Raw genomic sequence first — 20,951 nt, forward strand, 5'->3', positions numbered from 1 at the left:
CAAATACAAATGCAAAATATTTATATTTCCTTACGGTGCAAATTATTAGTACTGGACTACTGAGTTCACAAGATTTTAGTAGCATATCACTACTACCTAGCAAGTAATAACCTTTCTATATATTATGGACACCCCAACCCGGAAAAGTTCAAAACTCAAAACCACACAGACTTCATTAAAATGCTGCCAGATAGCCCAAGTTTTATGACAGTTTTCTGGCAGAAGCTTATTTTCACTGTGGAAATACAACATATTATAATGCAGGAACTTTTTATGCGATATAGTTGATATGAGAGTAAACAGACGGAAAGTCATCTTCATCATCATTGATTGGCGCTTAACCACCTACGCTACTTTTGGCGTTTCGTAACAAGTGACGCCAGCTTTCCCTGTTTCGCAACATCACAGACAGGACCATAAATCCTACGGAGAACTTTTCTTTCGAAAACTGAAAGATTCATATCATCTTCCCTCGCCATCATGTATGATGCACGACTTTAAGAGCGGATGGAAACACAGTTACATAGGGCATACAAGATGGCAAAGGCGAGGTTCAGAGAACACATTAGAGATTACAACAAAAAAGCACGGAATCCAAACATCAAACCAGAGTCCAATTTCGCAAATCATATGGTCGAAAATGAATGTTTCTCAGCAAACACCAATTAAACACTCAGAGTCTCTCACATACAAGCAAAAGGTCGACGTCTGAACGTACTCGAATACATGTAAATCTACAAATAGAAAACATTCGGCGGAAGAATAATAAACGAACACTTTAACACAGTTTCTGATACAATTATTAATTCATTAAAACTTGTTTACGAGGAAGAAAGTAATCACACAGCTAAAAAAGGCAAACACATATCAACAAATAAACATAAAACGTTAAACACTGCGAAGCAACAAACACAAAAAGAAAGTCAAACGACTAGAATTACTGACTTCTACCTGCCTCAATCAGCCACAAAAATTGATCAATAAAAACCACCCTCGTTTCTGAATGACAACACAGCGCATACACAAACATCCATTTGACAATACTTGCTCATATACCTACGAATTATAAATACAAGACAACCAAAAGCAACAGGTCAGAACTAAAAACGACACTGATAATGACACAATGGCGAAACCACCTTGTTTGAAAATCAACAAAACAAAATGAAAAGTAAAGTCTTCTCTCGACGAACAAAAACCAGACAGGAATGTAGTTGATTAAATTTAAAAAAATAAATAAATCAAATTGTAGGTAAACGTCAATAAGATGGAACAGAGGATGAGGACTGAGAAAACTAGCAACATAATAACATTGTTGTTAACGATGTGGATTGTTTTAAAGATCCCTTTGGTAATCGTCGTAAGTAGTTGCGGACCCAAGGAAAGGAAGGAACAGCAGGGAAAGAAAGAAATGAGGAAGAGAAGAAATTAATGAATTTGCTATCGATTATTGGTAAGAAATCGCTTTCTCATCGGATAATTATCTCGAAAGGTTACCGATGCATTAGCAAAAAGACATTTATTTGGTGTCAAAAAGTCGATTTGTTTTCTTTAATTGGTTTTGTACTCACACTGTATTATCGAGGGTCTTCGTGTGAAAGACGCCCTTCTTCTCTTGAAGATTTCTTTAGCTCTTTGACTACCTAATTATGCCAAGCAATCAACTTCCCATAATATTTGGGAGATTTTTTTCCCACATATCAATATTTTTACGCGGAAATTGTAAATTACTGCAACAGAATAATATATAGGTATAGGCCTCGTAAAGAATACGACGGTATCGTGTATAATCCGTTGGGTAGGCTAAGGCGATTCCTTTTTCTTATTGGTGATTCGTAATGCTTCCCTATATTGGATGGCTTGCAGAATTTCATTACATCTGCACAGTTTTTTGCACCATAAACTAGTACAAGAACCGATACAAATGTGGGCATCTTTCACATTGTTTTGGCTCCTTATGTTTGCCATTAATCGGCTCAGATCAACCAAGGTGTCCGTAATTTTCTGGCCGTAATATTAAAAGTGTCTTAGCCTCGCGCCAAAATATCCCGTTGTGCTACGCCTCTTTTTAAGAATAGTGATTTCCGCTTTTTTTGTAGTAAGTGGAAACAAAACAATACCTCCGAAGAGATTTTATGCCGATCTTCTCTTCCCATTTGCATCGTATTTCTTTTAGTTTTTCCCAAAAATTTGCGGGATGGGATCTACATGTTTTATACCGACTCCGAATGGCATCTGCAAAGCAAATGAGTTTTCATTGAGAAGCATTTCATGGCAGACATGCACTTGAAGTGTTTGCTAAATCAATACTGAGGGGCGACCCAGCATAGAAAAAAATGTAATAAAATTGTTTCTTAAATTTTGATGTTGCTTTGTTCGGGGTGTAAGCCCAGAACCTTCAGTGTAGGAGGCGGAGCACGCAACATACACACCGCGCCGCCAGAGTATCAACATATTTATTTATTGATGCGTCTGCAGCTTAAGCACGCTTCCTCCAGAAGTACTACTGCTGTCTTCACGGCTATAATTTTCGCCCGAAATACGCTGCAACAATCTGCCAGCTTGTAGGATCTATTTATTTCTGGTTCGACGCAGTAACCAGCAGACCCTACACTATCTTTTAATTGGTAACCATCGGTGTCTACGTATATAGTATGTTCTGCCATTTCTGCTATCTAGCACTAACCTTCCGGCTCAATTTTGAATCTCTTTCGAAGCTCGGGCACGGGATCATGTTTTCATTTTACCAGATATTAACCGGTGTTATACTTTTAAGGCCACAAGTCTGCACTCAAGCTACCCCGAGGCCTTAAGCCCTGTTATAGTTGCTAAGGCGACATTTTTGGCCATTAAGTCTGAAGGTGCAATGTGTAGAACCGCATGCAATCCTGGTATCGGGATAGTTTCAGGGCCTTTTCGGAATAGACTTATTCCTATTTTTTTTTCTGTTTAAACGTTGTCTACTATGTTCATATTAACAATCAAAACTAGTATGGCAAATAGTAGAACAGCGACCAAAGCCTACGGACTGCTGCACGGTTGTTGTTTGTTTACACATACATACACTTACATCACGTATTTAATAAATACATATACACTTGTTGTTTTTGTATGTTAAGCAGCACGTGCTCTTGTGACAAAATTTATTATTTGCCAAATTACTTTGTAATAAGGCACAGCGCAGAAACAAGTTTGTTATTAAAATCAACAACAACAATAATTGATATTACAAATACTGAGAGCTTAAACAAATGATTTACATTACCCAGACACGTGCTTCGCAGCAAAGTAACTATGTTTATTATTTGTATAACCTTACTGCGTGTGTGACATCTAAGTATATATGTATCTAAGCATGGCAAGTTAGCTTTTTAGCTCAGAAGTAATTTACAAAATTTTTAAAAAAATTTATGAATTTAATCCCATATGCTAGGTTAACTCTGGGGTAAAAAGTTAACTTGCCGTGCTTCAGGTGGGCTGTAGAGAACGAAATAAATCCAAATTACATGCGAAATATTACAGCAACACGATCCAAAAAATATTCAAGTAATCACACTAGAAAAATCCTGTACAGGACAAATCTTTGGAAAGAAACTACTCAAAATCCACAATGAAACTCCTTTATACCAAATAATTATTTATCATCCTGAGCATTGCTACTGCAGAAAAACCACGTAAAAACTTTTTTTGTAAATGCTATTATTTTTACTAGTAAATACATACCTTTCTCACTTTTACTCCCCTCTCCTACTCTCCTTTGATCTTCTAAATCTATTCATATGCCTCTATCTTCTCCTTTAGGTCCCGTTTTACCTCTTCGCCTAACTTTCTTCTTCATCTCCGCTCCCTCTTCAAATCCTCTCAGTATTCCTTCTCCCCTTCATTTGGTTATATCCTTTCCCTTTCCTCTGCCTCTCCCTATCCTTGTCCTCTTCCTTCATCCTTCTTATTTTGAAACTGCCTCTACTTCTCCTCAATAACCAGTAAAGCAATTTTATTTCAAAAAACCCTGTCCCAAGTACTCCAAATATTAATTTGGGCATACTGCGGCCACCGTGGTGTAATGAAAGCGTGCTCCGCCCCTCACATCGAAAATCCTGGGTTTACATCCCAGGCAGAGCAAGATTAAAATTTTAAAAATATTTTTTTTTCAATTAGCTGAAAGTTTTTGTAAGCGTGGTCGCAAGTTGGCAGTAATTTGGTGAGTACTGCGAGTATGTTTCTGTTATGGAAATCTTCTCAGTGAGAACTTTCTTTCAGATGCCGCCACTTCGTAGGAAAATTTTAAAACGGAGCACGACGCAAATTGAAAGAGAAGCTCGACCTAAACCCTCGTCCGAGGTTACCACGCCTCTTTATTTATTAATTTTAATCAGCAAACCTCACCTTAAAGGATATTTCATCAAAGATGTTGTACTTATTTGTTTACCGTAGTAAAGACATCTAAAATTATAACTTAATTTCAATCGAAAGGAATCTTAATTTAAAATATTTTTTCGTAAACCGGTATGATTTTATAGCACAATCAAGAATTAATGATTGAACATTGTGGCAAATCGGATAAAGAGTTCCAGAGTAGTCAAGAATGGTTCCGAAAATATGGGTGTGACACAAAAGACGGCAGTGCTCCAAAATTTTCAAACAGCAAGGAAGGAAGTTATGATATGTGCTTAAGTGATCAGATCCGATAAGTTCTGATAAATGTCAGACAGACAAATCTGACACAAAATATACCCGCTCACCAATTTTTATCTGAAATTGAGGGACTAGTTTGCGTTCAAATAGATAGATTGCCAGACGGACGAACCGACGGACATGGATCGTCGTATAATTGATGGGTTTGTTCTTTCTCCTTTGAGAATTTACAATTGGTTGGTTTTTGATAAACTAACGTGCGTTACTTTAATATTTTTAATGCATGACACTCGCTTCCAAAAAACTGTTTCATAAACTATTCCATACATATTTGGCTGGCGCTATTTGGCAACCTATATCGCCCTGTAGAATGTTGATTTCTCCTGTTGGCCGAAATGCATTGTAATGCATAATTTAAATTTTTTTTATAAAATGTTCATTGCTATTTAGTGACAAAAAAACTAGCACATGTAGTAAATCTACTCTATTGTGAATATGTATATGTTATCAGAAAGTAGAAAACGCAAGTAGTTTTAAAGATACAGCCAAATTTTCACTTTTTGGTTTAAAGCAGAGGTGTATTCACTTAAAAGGATTTATCTATAAACAAAGTTGGTCGGCTTTTAATTCTCCGACAAATTTCTTGGTTTAGTGAAGTATCTAAAGTACATAACGAAATTGCTTTCGATTGGAAAGTAAACCTTGAAGTTATTTCAGTCTAGAGAACTCTATACGTATTTAATTAAAATAAACATTACCTGGGCGACCGAGCTTTGCTGGGCAACGTTTCGTTGTGCCCTAAATGGCAACCCTACTCAAAAATTTCCCTATTGTAATGGGCAATACCTTTCGTTTGATACCCATATCGGCATATCTCATGCAAGTTTTTTTTAATTTCGAATAGGTGGCAACCCTAAATGGCAACCCTGCTCAAAAATTTCTTTATTGCAATGAGGAGTGAAATACCTTTCGTGTGATACCCATATCGGTAAATCTCATGCAATTTTTTTTTATTTCGAATAGGTGGCTACCCTAAACAAAATGCCCCTATTGTAATGCGGAGCGAAATATACTTCGTTTGATACCCATATCGGCATTTCTCATGCAATTTGTTAAAAATTTCGAATAGGTGGCCACCCTAAACGGTAACCCTGCTCAAAAATGTCCTTATTGTAATGCGGAGTGAAATACTTTTCGTTTGATACCCATGTCGGCATACCTCATGCAATTTTTTTAATTTCGAATAGGTGGCAATCCTAAATGGCGACCCTACTCAAAAATGTCCCTATTGAAATGCAGAGTGAAATACCTTTCGTTTGATACCCATGTCGTCATATCTCATGCAATTTTTTTTTTAATTTCGAAAAGGTGGCAACCCTAAATGGTGACCCTGCTCAAAAATGTCCCTATTGAAATGCAGAGTGAAATACTTTTCGTTTGATACCCATGTCGGCATATCTCATGCATTTTTTTTTAATTTCGAATAGGTGGCAACCCTAAATGGTGACCCTACTCAAAAATGTCCCTATTGAAATGCAGAGTGAAATACCTTTCGTTTGATACCCATGTCGGCATATCTCATGCAATTTTTTTTCCCCTAGGTAGGCAATTGAAAAGTAAAGTCCTCTCTCGGCGAACGAAAATCATACTCTACAAGTCACTTATCGTACCCGTCCTGCTATATGGGGCAGAAGCATGGACCATGACAACAGCAGATGAAGCGGCTTTGGGAGTGTTCGAGAGAAAAGTTCTTCGAAAGATTTATGGACCTCTACGCGTTGGCGATGGCGAGTACCGAAGAAGATTTAATGATGAGCTGTACGAGCTATACGCAGACATCAACATAGTCCAGCGAATTAAAACGCAGCGGTTGCGCTGGCTAGAAAAGTGTTTCTATCGGAACCCGCCTATGGAAGCAGAGGTAGAGGGCGGCCCCCACTCCGTTGGAAGGACCAGGTGGAAAACGATTTAAACTCCCTTGGTGTGACCAATTGGCGCCGGTTGGCGGAGCGAAGGAGCGACTGGCGCGCCTTGTTGGACGGCCATAACTGTTTAGACGGTTAAGCGCCAATTAAGTAAGTAAGTAAGTAAGATTGTACAAACGTGCAAAAAGGGCTTGGGAACAATCTTATGGAATATGCCACTCACCTCGTTATCTTGCTCTGTTCAATATTTAACAATAATAACCACAACCTGACTGGATGATGTCCTCGAAAATGCTGTGGCTAACATCGGCCAGGTACAGGAAAAACAACAGATAGGACGAGAATGGAAATTGATGGCGAAGGACAGGGTTAAGGTGACGGTTTTCGCTAGCAAATACTTTCGTTCGAGGCAGCAGACGAGGGTGAGGTCTCGACCCTTACCAAGAAGGAGTTCGTGAACATAATGTTTAGCAATGCATATGAGCTAAGAAAAAAGGCAGCCGACGTAGGTCGTATTTGGGGTTGAGTCAGATGAATGATATCTAAAAATTGGGTCTGCACGCTATAAAAATATCCATCAGTTTAAACTTTATTGGTTTGGCTGTAGCTCAAAAAATAAACAAGTGTAGCAACAGTCCACAATATGCATAGATAAATATATAGACGGCTGCCCTCTTTCTTGAAAAAGGACTACGAAACCAAATTCACGACATCGTGGTCGAGGTAAGCATCAATTTGTGGCAGCGAAGGTACGCATATATTTTTGTGCTTAAATGAAAGTTCACCCAGTGCCATAAGGCTAGTTCGCGATCTAGAACCTGCTTAAGAAACAGGCGTGAGTGCACATTTCACATTCACCTCGAACCGAAAAACAACTTCTATTATAGAGAATATCACGCCGTTTGGTGAAGGAGGGCTGCTGCCTTTAGGGCCACTCTACGTTTAAGCACGACGATACTTCATATTAGAAAAAGGAACGTGAGGCCTATTAGCCTGAGCGAGAAGAACTTTGATGATGGCTGATAGAAATGAAGCTACAAAAGTCATATGGAAAAAGTTTTCAGGAACGATAAGTATTGTAGAAGGCGTGCTTAAAACGTCGAAGAAAGAACAAGGTCAGAATGAAAATGTCTGGGCTTAAGCAAAGATTAATGCTGGTAAGTTGAAAACTGCTTACAAAAGTGCTTAAACCGGAAATGATGAGCTCGATACACGCATTTATATAAGGGTAAGGTTAAGATGACCAGGCCGGTCAATAAAGATCTCACATAGAGTGAATGTGTCCATAGTGCTAGCACAATGTGTTTCACTTCCAAAAGTAATAATCCCAATTAGATGCCTGTAGTTATGTTATAGAATAATTACGTCCTCTGGCCGGGCCCAGATGGTATATTCCCGGCCATGCTACAAGTCTCAAGTAGGGCGGTCGCGGAATGGCTTAAAATAATATTCGATGGGTGCATAAGACTGAATCATGTACCGCACTCTTGGAGAACTGCTCGTGTAGCTTTTCTACCAAAGGCGGGGAAGATCGGTCACGTGTATCCCAAAGACTATAGACCCATCAGCTTAACATCATTTCTGCTCAAAACCTTTGAGAGGCTGATAGATGTGTACATAAAGTCCAACGTGGATGAAAAGCTGCTCTCCACAACACAGCATGCGTACACCAAAGGCAAGTCGGTAGACACCGCATTGCATAGGGTGGTAATAAGCATAGAGAAATCCCTGGAATATAAGGAGTATGCTCTAGGAGTCTTCTTGGACATTGCCGGGGCTTTCAATAATGTTGCAAAATGGGCGATTATGGATGGTCTTAATTACATTAAAGTACATCCTGCCTTAATCAGATGGATCGGCTGCATGTTAAATTGCAGAAAGATTACATCACAATGGGGATTGTACGAGGCCACGAAATCAGTGGACAGGGGCACGCCGCAGGGAGGGGTGCTATCACCTCTGCTGTGGACACTGGTCATCAACCAACTGCTCAGGCAATTCGATGAGGGACCCGTAAAACTTACGGCTTACGCAGATGACGTTGCAATTGTCATAAGTGGAAAATGCCTTCCAACGATTAGTTCTTTGATGGATCGGGCGCTTCGGGATATTCATACCTGGGCATCTAATGTCGGGCTGAAAGTCAATGCGGAGAAGACGGATATGGTCTTGTTTACAAAGAGGTACAAGGTCCCAAATTGGACCAGGCCTAAGTTAGGAGCGGTGACCTTACAGGAGAAACCTTGCACAAAATATCTAGGAATCATCCTAGACAGTAAGCTGTCATGGAAGCTCAACTTGGAGGAGAGGGTCAAGAAGGCCTCAACGGCACTCTATGCATGTAAAAGAATGCTGGGGTGTACGTGGGGCCTATCGCCATCTCTTTCTCATTGGGTTTTTACAGCGATTGTAAGCCCTATTCTATACTATGGAGTTCTTGTTTGGTGGAAAGCCACACAAAAAACAACATACCTCAAAAAATTAGAGGGGGTATGCAGACTATCGATGCTTTGCATTACGGGAGCCCTGAAAACAACCCCGACGGGTGCACTGTATGCCATTCTGCACATTCCACCTGTAGACCTGGTAGCAAAGAACAAAGCGTTAACGACCGCAACCAGGCTCGATGCTTCGGGGCAGCTTGAGCGCCGACCATATGGCCATAGTAGTATAGCGTCCTCAGTCACAAGACGAACAGACTACATGATTCCCTACCTGCACTTTGAGGGAGATCTTAAGGCCACAATAGAGGTGGACGGTTGGCGCAAGGGTGCGCAAATGGCGGACGAGGCGATACATGTGTACACCGATGGTTCCAAAATAGTGGAAGGAGTAGGGTCTGCGGTATACTGCGCTGATCCGGAATTAAGCAGATCCTACAGGCTGCCGGATTACTGTAGCGTTTTCCAAGCGGAAATATTAGCCGTAACCAAAGCAGTAGAAACCCTGGAAGAGAATAGCTTAAGCTGCAACCGTGTTAACTTATATATTGACAGTCAAGCAGCAATTAAGGCAATAATCTCGCATAGCACAGCATCTAAATGCGTGTTAGAGTGTAAGCAGTCTCTGGAGAGAATCGGGACAGGGAGAAGCATACATCTATATTGGGTCCCAGGGCATATGGGAATAGATGGGAATGAAAAAGCGGACGAATTAGCTAAAAAGGGCGCATCCCTTGAAGCTTGCTCCGTAGACGTCCCAATTAGATTGGGCGAGATTAAGCGAATGCGAGAGGTGCACATGATCGACCAAGCAGAAAAGGCGTGGGTTCTAGCGCGGGGCTGTAAAGTGTCGAAGATTATGTGTAGGTCTTACAACCTTAGACTAACACAGTTGCTTCTATCATTAAAAAGAGAGGACTGTAGACTCATGACGGGTATTCTGACTGGACACTGCCTTCTGGCGTCGCATGCCTTTAAATTAGGCTTGGTCAGTGATAGCAGGTGTAGGAAGTGCGGGTTGGAGGAGGAAACGATCGAGCACGTTCTGTGCTCGTGCCCTGCACTTGCCAGGCTAAGACTCCAGCTATTAGGAGTGATACAGCTGTCAGATCTAGAAGCAGCAAGTGGCTTAAGTCCTAGGAAGCTTCTAGTATTTGCCAAGAGGACGGAGTTATTTTATAACATAGGTCCTGGTTTTTGATAGGGTTTTTCAGTTTGGTCGTTAAAACAAACTTCTGGTAACACTACGGACTCAATCAGTCTTTGTGAGGTCCTCATGGACCGGCCAGTTCAACCTACCTAACTACCTGGCAAATACTAGAAGTTTTCAAGGACCTAGCTGAACTGGTGTCTCGAGACCTGGTAACTCTGCCGCCCCTAATAGCTGGAGCCTTGACCTCTCGAGCGCAGGACACAAATGCAGAACGTGCCCAACCGTTTTTTCATGCAGCACGCACTTCCTTTATCTGTTGTTACTGACGAGGCCCAACTTATAAGTATGGCAGCCTGTATGATCTACTTATTTCTGGATCGACACAGTAAACAGCAGACTCGATACCTTCAGTTAATTTGTTACCATCAATATACCCATGAATTGTATTTCCTGCTAATAAAAAGGTCCGCTTCGCTTCATCACAGCGTAGGTACACCATTGGACTCATGCGAACACATAAGTTTTATTTCCGGAAGTTAAAACAGGGACCGATCTTTTACATTGCGATTTGTTTACAATTTGTTAGTGGAGTTCCTCTTTGACTATTTTAATATTTTAGAAACTTTTCTTTCCGCGAAGTAGACCTATTCTAAGAAATGAAAATTATGGCTTATTACCCTGAAGTTTGATATAAGGGTACGTCTTTGAATACGTAAATATTTGAGAATTTTTTTCTATCTAAGAAGTGAACCAGAGACCGATCTTTTCTTAGAAATCTTATATTTGGTGTGATTTGCTTGAAATTTGGTACTTGGCTACATTTTTTTATTCATTCAAAAAATCGTAAATTAGTAAGAGAGAATCAAGAGGAAAATAAGTCAAGGCTTTTTGAAGGAAGACTGATATATACAGGTAATCCATCTACGTAACGGGTAATAGCTAGTCTTGCATATAGCGTTCAGTCAATAGTACGAAAAATTATTACCCCAAGTCAACTACTTTACTAAGCCTTAATAGTGCATTCTCGGATATGGAAAATCTACTAGTGACTAGATTTTTACGATTCTGCAAACCTAGCTTTCTGCAGCTCGAAAAAGTGTTGCCTCTTCGACGCCAAGGTTGACTTTGTCTTCCCAGCAAAGCTCGTAGAAGAAAGATCTCTCTGACCTGTTTGGAATCAAGCCAGATTCGAGACAATCACGTGATTTCTTAAACTTTTGTTTGCACAAGATAGCTCGAGCTCATTGGCTTCAGCAAACGCACCGTAACTTTCGCCAAAGAAGCGAAGAAAGTAGGTAGTGGGTAATATGATGTTGTAATGTTTCTCTTCCAAATCAGCCAGTTGACACCAGTTGCATATGTATATAACAGTTTGTTGCTTAGTTAGCATAAGGATTAATATTAAGTGTTTGTCAGTTAGTTTATATGAAGTTTGTTGAACTGCAGGGTTTTTGCATTGATGCATACATACATATTAGAAAGTTGAGTTTCAAGTTGGCAAAAACATATCTATATTAACATATCTCAGCAATATTCTCCATTTCATTTATTATCTCATTGCCACATTTAGTTGGTGTCTTGTGTGCTTTAACAACTGTTAATAAATTGTGAAAGTGAATGTTCGATAACTGGTCCAACATTGGAGGCCGAAGTTGTACTCAAATGGAATATCTACAGTAGGGTGGTACTTGTAAAAGGTTTTTTCTAGTCTCACTCATTCAGAAGGTAATACCTAGGTCAAAAATATCGCATATAAATTTTGTTTTCGACTTCAGACGGCAAATGGGACACAGTTAAGATTGCTCTATGGAGGCTCAAACAATTATCATTGAATTTTCTTATTTGAGTATCCAACTATAGATTATACCAAATATACATTTTAGTACCGATATAAAAAGGTTAAGACATATTATGCAATATTCCAATATCACATTACTCTATGAAGGATCAGTATATCGAAATTCGAATTTCAGCTACTATGTGACACCCGTTATATTGCGATTTTAGATTTTAGATTTATTAATTAATTATTTAATTTTTTTATTTTTAGTCGCCATAGAGAACTTTTGAATTAGCCCCCCTCTATCTAAGCCGTCTACAATTTGGACAAAAATTAATGTGTGCAATTTTTTAACTAGCTATTACCATCTGAAAGTTAGGTTAGGTCACTTGGACAGCATGAAGATCAATTGTTATACCGCATAATATAACGATGACTTAATCTATATCTACTTAGAGATTCGTTGAATATCAATGATATAACTTCGAATGATACCGATCTCAAGCTTGGGTCAAAACTCCGGATATCCAAGTATTTCAAGACCGAATTACTTTCGTCTTGTTCTCGAAAAAGCTGGACGATCAATCATAAGGTAGCTCGTTGATTCCACCCCATCATCCTCCATACAGCGACAACGGTATAGGGCTTCTTGCATATTGAGACATACCGCATAGATTGCACTATATTCGACCACAAAGTCTTTATATTCGCTTAGTTATGGCTATTCGAGAATATGCTAAATTCCTTGTCTATAGAAGCACTGAATAGCATTTCAGCTAGCGCATTCTTAATCGTGAATTCCGTTCGAAATACGTTAATTTACATCTGAATATTGACAAAAAAAAACCCAACCAAACCTTTCCGACCACCTCTCACCAATCAGTGAACAAGTTAACTGGTCCCCTTTCCTATTCCTTTCACTGGGTATGACTGGGGTGAAAGTTGAAAAGAGAGCAGCTATCGGCACACAATAGTTCGTCCTATCAGGTACTAGATTGCCCAAAATCAGAAAGCCTATATCACAAAACCGGATCAACGACCGGACCGCGTCCGCCTTTTCCCAAATATCTCTGGAAGGGGTGAGGTTAGAAAAAATCGTTTATTTGATTTAGAGGAACAATCCTAATCTACTATACATATACATATATATCAAACATTCCAGGGAAAATCGTTAGTTTATGCCAATTTTCGAATTATTTTCATTATTAATTATAAATACTGATGTATTTTAAGTATATCGCGTCTCAACGTTAAATAAAAAAAACAAAACTTAAAGTTAATATCAACTTCAAAACAAATATTTGCGAAAAGGAGATAGAAAAAAAACTTGGAAAATCATATAGGCACCAAACCCATTTTTCTTACCAGACTTTTTTTCCTCCATATTTCTACTAACTAGTTTGCCTTTAGATAAATCCGAAAACTGAAAAAAATGTGTATGATTTGTCCCGTACCAACCGTGGAACGCTCCATATGTGTTTGTGCGAAATCCACATATTAGCACTTAGCACAAAACCAACTCTACATATGCAATCTTTAACAGCATATTCCCTTTGCACTTAATATGCAAGTACTTGCACAAGTATACTCCTTTGGCTACTTTGTTCTTAAAACCGAACATAACCCTTCATGTAAAATACAAGTCTTACTTCCTCAAAATCTATACAGGATCGTACATATATACACTATACATACTGCTATAACACAGATAACTGAAATTGCAAGCTAGCTGCTTAATTCTTAGGGCAAGTCATATGACTTTGAATGTTAGTTAGTGTTAAAGGGAAACAATAACTCATATGCTAACTAGCCATATAAGTACATATGTGAACATCTACATATACATATGTACATACGCAGTAGAACAACTTAGTCACAAAAATACTTGCTTACATCAACTTCTACCAACTAAAAATATAATGCTTTAGAGATTATTGTATAAAGTCCTAGTAAACTTAATGGCAGATTACTCAAATATAACTACGGATAGTTAGCTATGTAGTTTCGTAGGGTGGGAAGTCTCAATGGACTCCACTTAATGTTAAAGCGTCTTTAGCGTGTTATGGCTCTTGATATATTCAATACCATTTTTATAGATTTAAGCTCGGCTTACTTCATTTATAATTGCAGATAATGCTCTTAAGTAAATTTAACAATTACAACTTGTTTAAACTTTCGCAAACAATTGTGTATCCTTTTATGTATATGAGATTATTACAGAGTCTTGTTTCAACTTCCGATTACATACTAAACTTCCAATATTGAGTATGTTGCGAGTGTTATGTTTATATTATTTGGCATGCAACAAGCTTTCAGAGTCATGCATTGTTAGTTTCATAAACAAAAGACAAACTATTTATGTTAGTATTTCCCTTTCTTGAGCATAAACAATGAGTATAAAGTACACACATATATACAAACATACACTTGCATAAATTAAGCTTTTTCTTCTTAATATAAACAGGATACTACAATCTTAATATATATAAAACTAGCACACCAGGCAGACGTTGTTCTGCCCAAAATTTGGTCTATATGCATACATCTTAATAAGCTCTTTCCGTCGAACTCTGCCTCCCGCTCTTATATTTTTCTTATTCTTTTATTCACTCCTCCCTCCGTCTTTTTCGATTCATCTATCTCTATTTCGTCTCACTCTATCTCTTTCTCAGTCTCCTTCTCCTACCCTCTTTTCACTTCTCTCAAGTTCTTCTCATTCTCCTTCATCTCTTGTTGCCAGTCCCAGAGGGAGGTTCTAATCCCAGTCCCAGTCCGTCTCTGGTCTAGTTCCCGGAAAAAGGATCGTAAATTCTAATACAGGCAAATTAATACACCAAATTTAAGGCAAATCTAATAGAGCGTACCAAGGTACATATATAGGTATGTGGGTATTATTAATTCATGTCTTTGTTTCGGCTTCGCATGCTTATTTATCAGTTTTTCCAGGTTGCTACTACACGAATATTACAGTGGAAATTACTTTAAAGCTCTAAGCAATAGCTTTCGTTTGATATCCATAATACACACACCTTCTAGGGGTATCCGGGTCCACGTTTTGGCCTATATCTCGAGACCCTAGTCATACAGCGATATAAAAATTACTCTGCACTAAAGCACACATCAACAGCTTCAATTTGATACCCATAATGTAAAAACACATACTAGTATTACACTTATCCACATTTTGGCCTTTATCTCGAAACACGTGTCACCCAGGGGTACGAAAAATTCTCAGTATCAAATTACTCATAAACAGATTCCATTTGACACTCATATTGTACAAACACATCCCAGTATTACCCAGGTCCATGTTTTGATCTCAAGACCCTAGCTAGAACGGGATAAAAAGTATCGTATGTCCGTTCCCTGGTTATATGCTACCTCTCCACCAATTTTCAGCCAAATTGGTTCATCCGTTCTTGAGTTATGCGTAGTGTAACTAACACGACTTTCTTTTATATAGCATTTTTCTAAAAAACAAGTAAGGAAGGTTAAGTTCGGGTGTAACCGAACATTAAATACTCAGTTGAGAGCTATGGTGACAACATAAGGGAAAATAACCATGTAGGAAAATGAACCGAGGGTAATCCTGGAATGTGTTTGTAAGACATGTGTATCAAATGAAAGGTATTAAAGAGTATTTTATGAGGGAGTGTGCCATAGTTCTATAGGTGGACGCCATTTAGGGATATCGCCATAAAGGTGGATCAGGGTTGACTCTAGAATTTGTTTGCACGATATGGGTATCAAATGAAAGGGGTTAATGAACATTTTAAAAGGGAGTGGGTCTTAGTTCTATAGGTGGACGCGTTTTCGAGATATCGCCATAAAGGTGGACCAGGAGTGACTCTAGAATGCGTTTGTAGAATATGGGTATCAAACGAAAGGTGTTAATGAGTATTTTAAAAGGGAGTGATCCTTAGTTCTATAGGTGGACGCCTTTTCGAGATAACGCCATAAAGGTGGACCAGGGGTGACTCTAGAATGCGTTTGTACAATATGGGTATCAAATTAAAGGTATTAATGAGGGTTTTAAAGGGGAGTGGTGGTAGTTCTATAGGTGGTCGCATTTTCGAGATATCGGCATAAAGGTGGACCAGGGGTGACTCTAGAATGCGTTTGTACAATATGGGTATCAAACGAAAGGTGTTAATGAGTATTTTAAAAGGGAGTGAGTCCTAGTCCTATAGGTGGACGCCTTTTCGAGATATCTCCATAAAGGTGGACCAGGGGTGACTCTAGAATGTGTTTGTACAATATGGGTATCAAACGAAAGGTGTTAATGAGTATTTTAAAAGGGCGTGGGGCTTAGTTCTATAGGTGGACGCCTCTTCGATATATCGCCATAAAGGTGGACCAGGGGTGACTCTAGAATGTGTTTGTATAATATGGGTATCAAACGAAAGGTTTTAATGATTATTTTAAAAGGGCGTGGGGCTTAGTTCTATAGGTGGACGCATTTTCGAGATATCGCTATAAAGGTGGACCAGGGGTGACTCGAGAAATTGTTTGTATGATATGGGTATCAAATAAAAGGTACTAATGAGAGTTTTAAAAGGGAGTGGTGGTAGTTGTATATGTGAAGGCGTTTTCCAGATATCGACCAAAATGTGGACCAGGGTGACCCAGAGCATCATCTGTTGGATACCGCTAATTTATTTATATATATAATACCACGAACAGTATTCATGCCAAGATTTCAAGGGTTTTTTATTTCGCCCTGCAGAACTTTTTATTTCATTCTACTTAATATGGTAGGTGTCACACCCATTTCCCCTTTTTCACAGAAATAAGTTACTGTCCCAGAGTCTAAGCCCCTACCAAATTTCACAAGGATTGGTAAATTTTTGTTCGACTTATGGCATTAAAAGTATCCTAGAAAAATTAAATGAAAAAGGGCGGAGCCACTCCCATTTTGAAAATTTCTTTTAATTTTGCATTTTGTTGCACCATATTATTACTGGAGTTGAATACTGACATAATTTACTTATATACTGTAAAGATATTAAATTTTTTGTTAAAATTTGACTTTAAAAAAATTTTTTTTTAAAGTGGGCGTGGTCTTTCTCCGATTTTGCTAATTTTTATTAAGCATACATATAGTAATAGGAGTAACGTTCCTGCCAAATTACATCATGATATCTTCAACGATTGCCAAATTACAACTTGCAAAAATTTTAAATTACCTTCTTTTAAAAGTGGGCGGTGCCACGCCCATTGTCCAAAATTTTACTAATTTTCTATTCTGCGTCACCAGTTCAACTCACCTACCGAGTTTCATCGCTTTGTCCGTCTTTGGTAATGAATTATCGCACTTTTTCGGTTTTTCGAAATTTTCGATATCTTAAAAGTGGGCGTGGTTATAGTCCGATATTGTTCATTTTAAATAGCGATCTGAGATGAGTGCTCAGGAATCGACATACCAAATTTCATCAAGATACCTCAAAATTTACTCAAGTTATCGTGTTAACGGGCAGACGGACGGACGGACGGACATGGCTCAATCAAATTTTTTTTCGATCCTGTTGATTTTTATATATGGAAGTCTATATCTATCTCGATTCCTTTATACCTGTATAAGCAACCGTTATCCAATCAAAGTTAATATACTCTGTGAGCTCTGCTCAACTGAGTATAAAAATCATAACTCAAAAATGGCTAAACCGATTTGGGATTTCAAAATCAACTAACCATCATCTCTCCTTCCTGTATCTATCCTAAAAATTTCATGGCAATCTTTCTATCCGTTCTCGAGTTATGGAGTGACAATCAAAATGTACACTTCTTTTTATATATATAGATATATATGAAGTAAGTTAAGACGAATTAGGTTAAGACTTTACGATTAACCTTGCAAATTAAAAGGCAGTAGTCGATGCTGATGATCTTGATACATGGAAGTCTATATCTTTCTCGATTCCCTTATACAACTAACCGTTATCCAATCAAAATTAAAATACCCTGTGTACAAAAACAGCTGGGCATTAAAGGGGAGGGTCATGCCCATTTTCAAAATTTCTTTAAATTTTGTTCTTAGATCAACCGTACCAATACTGAGGTAGAATACCAATCAAAAAGAGTTAAATACCATAGAGTTATTGCAGTCTTTGTTAAGGTTAGAGCTTTAGAAAAAGTGGGCGCAATCTTTAACCAATTTTAATTATCTTCATTTAGTATATATAATTTGGAAAGGATAGTATCTTTAAAGGCTTTTGACTTACGGCTTCTTAAACTTCCAAATTGTTTCTTCTAAATGTAGGTGATGCCACGCCCATGCTCCAATTTTATTGGAATTTATGTTTTGCGTCATGCAACCAATGCACCTTCCACATTTCATTAGCTTGGCGGTATTAGTTTTTGAATTATCTCACTTTTCCATTTTTCTAAGTTTTTCGATATCGAAAAAGTGGATGCGTTTATCGTCCGATTTCCCTCATTTTCAATACCAATCTATTCTGGGTCCAGATTAGCCCCTATGAAGTTATCTCAAATCGTATGGATTTGACTACGAGTTTGCTTCGTAGAATATAATATTTGAAGAATAATATTTGAAAAGATAATTTGTGACGGTTAGAACCGAAGCCAATACAGTTCATTAATGTGGACAAGTAAAAGTTAAATGTATTGCATTATTCAAATCGAACTCGAGCATCCATTGAAATATATGTCGCATTCGTCTTTACAGTTGAAATCGGCAAACCATATTATTTTTTGGTAGCGTTTTTCGATTTTTGCGGTGTCTTAAACCAATTTTTTCTTCGCCTCCACAGAGCAGTTGCTGCCAAAATTCCATGCAAAATGTTTTAAAATATTATGCGGTACAACAACCATTTAAAAAAAAAATTTATATATTTTTTGTCTATATACCAGCTTTGGCCTCTAAAATTTTAGCATTGTATCTTTACAAGTTGCAGAGATATCACGATATACAAGGATTTTGCTATATTTATATAGAAAGAGGGCGTGGAGAACTTTTGTAGTTTTTACTGGAACAGATCAACCGTATTTGAGTTAACAAAATTTTGTTGATCTAGTGGGAGCGTCATGGAACCGCCGCTGAGATTTTATTTGAAAAAATAGATTTTTTAAATGTATAATTGTGTTTAATGTTTACAGATTTTCTATTGGAAACTTTTTGAACAATTAAATGTTATTTATGTATGACAATAGATGGCATTTATGCTTAAATTATGTATTTACAAATTAGCAAATCAATTCTATGTAGAAACAAGTAAAGGTGTCTAAGTTCGGGTGTAACCGGATATTATATACTCAGCGTGAGCTTCAATTGTACATTTCATTTCAGATAAATTACGTTTCTACATAACACGCGGCACCGGCCGTTTAAAACAAAAATGTCTCCCCATTTCCTCGTAAAATAAAACTTGCAGCTTATTATTCTAGTCTACAACCCTTTTAAACTTGTTTTATATCTTAGGTGCCGTGGTCTTTAACTGATCCCGTCCATTTTTACTAAAAATATTTTCTGCTATAAGGAAAATATCTGTAAATAATTTCATTACGATATGTTAATTTTTCTTCGAGTTATGGCTCCCGAATCATAGAAAATTGCTTAGTCATAAAAGGGGCTGTGTCACACCCATTTTCAAAAATGTTAGTATTTTCCAATTAAATGTTATAGTTCAATTTAAAGATTAAAATTCTATTGATAGAAAGTTCTTTTTCGCTAAGATATAGTGTGGCATTACCACAATACAAGGTATTTGTATTTATGTAAATGCCAAAATGAGTCTAGCTTGTAATGCACAACCAGATGAATTTCACTTTCGACCACACGCAAATAACTCATAGCGGCATAGTCATAGCGACATAGATAAGTTATATTGAACCCAGCGTGAAGCCGTATCTGTTTACAGTTGTTTAACTCGTATGCGTCGCATTGACTAGCTGACGTATCGATCAGCATGACTGATCGACAGCGTCGGTTTGTCAATTTGACTGCCCAAATATTATTACATAGCTAGGTAATAATAATATTTTGCTGACTTGATCTATAGAAATAGAATGTAGTTATTCTTAGCGTGTAAGTATTGTATGTAAACATTGTAATAGTATTATAAGTCATTTTACGAAAAAGTATTTCTGAATAAAGAACAATCAGATTTCTGCGCTGAACATAAGCGCTCATCGAATCTATTTTATCTTAATAACCGACGAACCTTAAAACAGCTTATTTTATTCGTCCACGAACCTTTTAAAAATCATTTATATAAAAGTGGGCGTGGTCTTTAACCGATTTCGTAAATTTTTCTTCAAAGCATTCCTTACAGTAAAGGCAACCTCTCTGCCGAATTTTGTTACGATAGGTTTAACGATTTTTGATTTATGATTAATAATATTTGTAAAATTGATTTTATCACAAGTGGGCGGTTCCACGCCCATTTTAAAAAAATTTTCCAAATTTTTATCAAGAGTCTCAATATCAGTTCAAATAGTATTTACTAAATAATCAGGTTTTTTGTGTTTCCCAAAATATTATATATATAAAAAGTGGGCGTGGTTATCATCCGATTTCGCTCATTTTCAATACCAATCTATTCTGGGTTCAGATAAGCTCGTGTACCAAATTTGGTGCAGATATCGCAATATTTACTTAAGTTATCTTATTAACGGATGGACGGACGGACATGGCTCAATCAATTTTTTTTTCGATACTGATTATTTTTATATATGGAAGTATATATCTATCTCGAACCCTTTATCAGGTATAAACCAACCAACCTTTATCCAATCAAAGTTAATAAACTCTGTGTGCAAAGCACGCTGAGTATAAAAAAATCTGTGTATTATTTTTTATATATATTGTGTGATTTATTATTTAAAAAATGATGCGAAATATTTTATGCCAGAATGAAAATTAATGCAAGTCTATTCTTTTCTGCGTGTGCGTGATTGTCCTACAAAAACATTAACAACAACAAAAACTACTTCAAACACAACAAAAACATGATAAACCGAAATATTACAAACAACAAAATAAAACACAACTACAATGT

The sequence above is a fragment of the Eurosta solidaginis genome, chromosome 5 (assembly GCF_040869045.1).
Source record: "Eurosta solidaginis isolate ZX-2024a chromosome 5, ASM4086904v1, whole genome shotgun sequence".
Lineage (NCBI taxonomy): Eukaryota > Metazoa > Arthropoda > Insecta > Diptera > Tephritidae > Eurosta > Eurosta solidaginis.